General features: G+C 30.6%; 1 pseudogene; it reads right to left on the reverse strand.

The window, feature by feature from the left end:
- Positions 1–1,649: 1,649 nt before the first annotated feature.
- On the reverse strand, positions 1,650–4,679 carry LOC102582393 ((E,E)-germacrene B synthase-like; annotated as a pseudogene).
- Between the last annotated feature and the right edge of the window lie 1,925 nt (positions 4,680–6,604).

Consider the following 6,604-nt stretch of genomic DNA (forward strand, 5'->3'; position numbering starts at 1 on the left):
ATCAATTTTTTTAATTTATATATATATACACATATATATATTAATGAACCCCCTTAGCATAAGCTAAGTGCTTGGTTCAGTGATAAAGGACATTCAAGGATGCTCAAGGTGAGCGCTAGTTCACGGGTTTGAATCCGGGTAATAGCGTTTTTTCCCATAGTTTCATTCGATTATAATTTTTATTTTCCCAATAAATGAGAAAAAAAAATCTTTTAAAAGCTATTGACATTTATATGTTTTAGTAGATATTAAAAAATAGATTTCTTTTCTATTTTTATAAAATTAAGTAAAACTTATAACATTTTTAAAGTTTTCATAATTAAAATTAAAAATAATACATTCTCTCTTACTAATTTTGCGTCAAAGATTTAATTAATATTTGATTAAGGAATAATATAATTATAAGTAAGATTGAATAAATAGGAGTAATCATTTAAAATTTATAAATAAATATAATTATCGCGATATTTCTCAATCTTGATAATTATTTTCTCGACGTGAATTTTATTGACTACAATATTATCGGATGTGGAAGTATTCCGTAGTTAGTTTCAAAATTTGAATAACGTATATATACAACAATGACGGAGACAAGACCCATAATTAAAAAATTAAAAATACGTTCTCTCATACTTATTTTAATATTATGTCAAACATATACTTGCTCGATTTTATTGTTTGTGTTGAGGTAGAGTTGAACTTTATTTAGTTGCTTATATTTGATCCGACCCGTTTATATTTGACCCGTCCCAACCCTCTTGAATACTATTAGTGTGCTTACGTATCTTTTTGAACCCCCTTGATGGAAATCTTGCCTCCGACACTGTGTATTAGAAGTAATTAACACTCTTTGTAAATGTCTCAAAAGTCTATAACGATATTGAATCTAATGAAAATTAACTAATGTCAGTAAATATTATGGCACTCTCTTTATTAATATGTATATTTATTGAGGCCAAAAGTTATTTTTATTATAATATCAATGATTTTTTATTAAATTCAAATTACCATTATTCATCTGATTAAAGAAAATTATATAGATTAAATAATTTACTATCCTGTAAGCTCACTAAGCTCTCTTTGGTGCAACTTTTGCAGCATGTTAAAATTCAATTATGCAAATTTCAAAAGCAAAATGTAGTGTACCCATTAAAAAAAAAAGAGTTTTAGTTATATGGTCAAAATTTATATATAATGAGGTAACTTGTTTTATTAGCCATTTATAAGACTTTTTTATTTCTTAACACTGAACACCTGAAGTATGGATGCATCTAGTTTCTAATTTGTTGACTTTTTTTGTAATTGGCGTTTAGTTTGATTGTATCCTAATTCCTATTAATGAATCTAATATTTACAATAACGATGGGGATTTTAGTAAACTTAATAATAATTATTACAGTATAATACATGAATCCAACTAAAGTTATAAAACCGTAACAAATTAAAGATACAATTTATTCAAACTTTATTACGATAATAATACAATACAAATACAATACATTATTAAGTGATGATAATTAACAATCATCCAAACAAGCTGGAAATGAAATAAAACAGGATTTAATACAACTTAAGTGTTGTAATATTTTTTTTTTAAAATGAAACACGAACAGAAAAAAAGACAAACCAACCACACTTTTGCTTAGTAAATTAAAAACAACTACTATTGTTTATTTCAAACATTCCACAGGAATTAACAGCTCATATATTATGAATAGCTTATTAATGGTCTTCAATTTATTGTATATGCCTTATTTTGCTCTGAATATTTGAATGATGAAGGTGCAATTTCATCATTATATTTATATTTTGACAGATTCAGTCAATATCAAGTCAATCATGTTTTTAAGTTTGCCTTTGGCATTTGTGTATCCATCTTCCTCTTTATATAATGTGTCCATCACACATGCGAAATTTAGAACTCGTTCAAGGACAAACATTGGTACTTCAGTTGGACGGAAAAATTCTTTGTTTATGTCCTTCCATGCATTGGTGACCTCTTTCTGGAATTTAATGTAAGCCTCTTGCTTTGAAGCTCCATATTCTTTCATGTAACATTCAATAATTGAAGCTACATGTCCTCTTTCTTGTTCAACCTACATGAAATTAATAGATTTCAATATCTTCCATATATATAATTAATACATTTCAAACATTTTTTGGGAAAATGTTAAAAAACAAGAGAGAAGGAACTTTGGCCCATTTTTTCTGAAAAATAGGACCCAATAATCCACTTGTCAAATTATGGAAAGAGTCTCACTCAACTTTTGTCTGCCACATCATACTTATCCCTCAACCATCATAAAATTTTGGTGGGTGTACATATACAATTGTTAACTTTGAAAAATTTAGATATAAATTATATATACTTACTTCATGCCCAACAATATCGTCCATTGATCTGGCAATCAATGCGGAAGCTCGAACTATCAAAGGTTCATTTATCATCCATTCAAAAGTCTCTTCGGATATAAATTCCTCCATACCAACCAAGCAAGTTGTTGCTGCCATCAGATAGCCAGAACTTACAATTGCATTCTCCATGTGCTCCTCATATTTTGGAGTATAGCCAGCATCAACCATTGAGCTTCTTTAAAATAGGCTCTTACCAACTTTTTCATCTAAAAAGAATAAGAGGTAATTTTAGCTAGACAAAGAGTAATTCTAGTATCTTTTTTTCTTTTGGAATGAGAACATTTCCCTGTTGTTTTTCGAAAATAGTCTTTGTATCTCCATAAGGTAATGGTAAGGTCTATGTAAAATCTACCATCCTCAGATCCCACCTAGTGAGATTTCACTGGGTATGTTGTTGTTGTTGTTAATGTTTCCTTGTTGCCAGTCTTCATTTCTTAATCTTTTTTAATTGAATATAAGGGGAAGGGAAAATAGAATGAGGGGGAGATTATGAAGTTGGGAATTGAATTCTCATCAATAAGGTGAAAATTCAAACCACCAACCAACCAATTAAATTAATATTACCTCATATTTTGCATAGCATACACGGTCTAATTTACATTCTTTGGCCAACGCTTGTTCCATTTCACTGTATATGTCTAGAAGAGCTTGATAAGCATGTCTCAGATATGGCGGTACTGAATCGATTGCATTAATATCCCATCTAATAAATATCAAGATTTAAATCAAAATCACAAGCTAATTAATTTTTAAGTTGTGTGTATTTGTGTATGTATAGAATTTATATAATTTCACAATAACTATTGAAAAAACATTTTTAATTTTTCATATTCATCAGTGACGGATTGTAAAATGATTAATTTACTTATGAAACTGATGTTTTACCTCTGGATTGCATTGTTGAAAGGTACTAGTTCGTCAAAGGTTGCATAAGCATCAAAAGTGTCATCAAAGAAGGAGGCCATTTGGATTACTGTTGTCATCAATTTTCTCGCACGACTATATTTAGGCTCAAAGTACACTCCTAATATCCAAAATTAACACTCAACCAACCTGTCTCTTGCATATGTATATTTATTTGCAAAATCCAAATCTTTCCACCACCTACATACATCACAAGAACAACGATTTTGTTGCGTGCATTTCATTTTTATTCCAAATTACCATTATTCATCTAATTAAAAAAGATATATAAATCAAATAATTTTCTACCTTGTAAGCTCACTAAGCTCTCTTTGATGGAACTTTTGCAGCACGTTGAAATCCAATTTAGCAAATTTCAAAAGCAAATGGTTGTGTGCATCATTATTTTCATAAATGGATATGTATTTTCTTGCTCCCATCCTTGGTAAAGTCATGCGAATCGGCTGACTTAAGGCTTCAGTTACTTCAACCTTAAGAGAGTTATTATTGCTCAAGTTGGAGACTATAGACTCAAGATGAGTAGTGGTAAAGGTAAGAGCTTCTTCAAGAACCTCCTCATCTTGCACTCTCAGATGTGATGCCTCATACAGACTTAATAATCCTTGGACATCATTAGTAAGTGTTTCCTTGAATTTTCCATCTTGTTCGGTGAATTGCTTGAACACATCTGGTTAAACATCATGTTCGTTATTAGTTATAAGAAATTTAACCTTATTAAAAGTACTTGCAGGACTCAATCAACGCCCACAAGTCGAAAACAAAGAGAAACAATGAAGGATGGAGTACAATTACCAGAAGACATGTAATAGCCTTGTTGCCTCACAAGTTGAAAACGAAGAGAAACAACGTGAAGGTTGTTATCATTCTGTTGGGACGCATCAAAAATGTTTTGAATGAATGTTTCAATTTCATTATGGAAATGATATGCCACTCCCAATCGTTGAATTGCGTCTATCAACACAAGTTTTTGCTCACTAGCGTCCGGAGCTTCCACCAACATTTTCCTAATTCTCTCTTTGTACTCATCAACTTCAACTTTTTCTTGATTAGTAATTTCCTGCATCCGAAAAATGTTAATTAATCATATGTTATGTTACGTCTTAAACGCCTCGTTTTAATATTTAGACATCAATTAAGATAGAAAAATAAAATGTATAAATGACAATAAGGACATTAAACAAATTAAATGTCTGTTACTGACGGTGAGTTGAAGAGTATAAGAAAGGAAATGATATCCCCAAACAGTTGAGTGAAAATTTGCCAAGGGGCGACACTTATTAGGAGAAGAAGCAGCCATTGCTCTTTCAAAAGTTTTTTTTTCTCTTGCTTTTTTTTCAAGATTAATTTGTGGGTTTAAGTTGTGCTAATAGGATGACCTATTTATAATGTACCTTAGTCCATTGGTTTGAATTTTTAGGATTCAATTATTTTGTTATAGGTTGCTTAAGTCTACATTATAAGTCAAGGCTTATTAATTAGAATTAGTTGTTAGAAAATAGCATGCACAACGAAAGCATTTCAGAATCATACATCATACATGAATATAGACAACAACCACAAATATATATCACTTACAAATTATTCTTAAAATTAACTCAAGGATTACCTCTTGAAGTGTGTGCAGATATCTTGAAGCAAATCAAACTCCAGCTCTACGGTCTTCTACAGTGATCCCAAACTAACAATTGAACTCGCTCAATACTTGGGTGGACAATTATCGTATAGAAAACTGAATGTCTTTCTAGATTAGAAGAATCCCTACTTACAGAGATTTCTTCCCAGTCCAAAAAGGGAACTCTCTCAATTCCTTTTTTTTTCAAGAAGAGAAACCCACATTTCTTTTCTCTCTTGAAAAAAATTGAACACTACTTTTCCTTCTTCTACTAGGAAATAGAATTCTGAGTTCTAGTTAAATATGGACACCGTAGGGATCACATAATTGATTAATGAGACTTCCTATTATGGAAATAATTTCAAATAATTAATTTGAATTATTCTTACCATAATAAATTACAAATCATTCCACTAGAAATTTGTAATTGCACTCCTCTATTTATATTTCAAAATTTTCCATTACACACTTATGTAATTCCCCACGTTAAGATTACAGATACTAATCAATAAATTAAATTACTGACGAATTTAATTCAAAGATTAATTTCCTTTAGAGCAATACTTAACTTATTTCATGTGCCAGATTCATAAATCTACCGGTCGGGTTTACACATGAAAACTTATAAGCTTCTCATAAATAGGTGCATCATCAATCTCTATATTGAGACATTAATTCCATCAACTAACTAATTATTTCACCAATATATATTATTATCATCCAATCTACCAGACATATTGATCCATCTCATAATCTCACCTTTTAATAAATCAAAACGATAGTTAATATATACAGATCATAATAGTTATAACAAGATTTAGAATATAAGTACATTTAACAATTTAGAGAATATGTTTTTATTAATCAGTCTAAAACATCTATCTCTACTCGGTCCCGTTCAATACATAAAAAATGCACTAGCACGAGAATACCATTCTCATAGTCAAGATAAATTACATTTAATCCCGTGCTACAATCTTTTTGATGGTTTGTTCAAATTTTCATCTACGATTGTGAACTATAACTTTTAACTTATAAGAACCGATGATTTGATCTTCTGTGTATAAGCTTATACTCTATACACCAAATCATCTACTATATAAGCTGAGGACACATATGCGACAAATTGATCTATTTAATGTAACACTTTATTGAATTGAATAATTAAATAAACAATTGTTCAATAAATTATACTATATTAAAACACATGGTTAATAGTATATCCTAACAATCTCCCACTTAGACTCATAACCATGCGCCTACAACTTTAACACCCATTCCTTCAACATGCCTATTAAAAGACTTTTGTGGTAAAGCTTTTGTGAAAGGATCTGCCATGTTATTTTCTGATGCAATCTTCGCAACCATCGCATCTCCTCTCTATACTATGTCTCGAATCAAATGTTACTTTCGCTCAATGTGCTTTGCCTTCTTATGACTTTATGGTTCCTTTGAATTTGCAACTGCACCACTATTATCACAAAACATTGTGAGTGGCGCTTCTATCGCAGGAACAATCGCTAAGTCTTTCAGAAAGTTTTTGAGCCATACTGCCTCCTTAGTTGCCTCAGAGGCTGCTATATATTCAACTTTCATGGTAGAATCAGCAACACATATTTGCATGATGCTTCTCCAAACAATGGCTCCACCTCC

Source organism: Solanum tuberosum, unplaced genomic scaffold (assembly GCF_000226075.1).
Source record: "Solanum tuberosum cultivar DM 1-3 516 R44 unplaced genomic scaffold, SolTub_3.0 scf00817, whole genome shotgun sequence".
In the NCBI taxonomy this organism is placed as follows: Eukaryota; Viridiplantae; Streptophyta; class Magnoliopsida; order Solanales; family Solanaceae; genus Solanum; species Solanum tuberosum.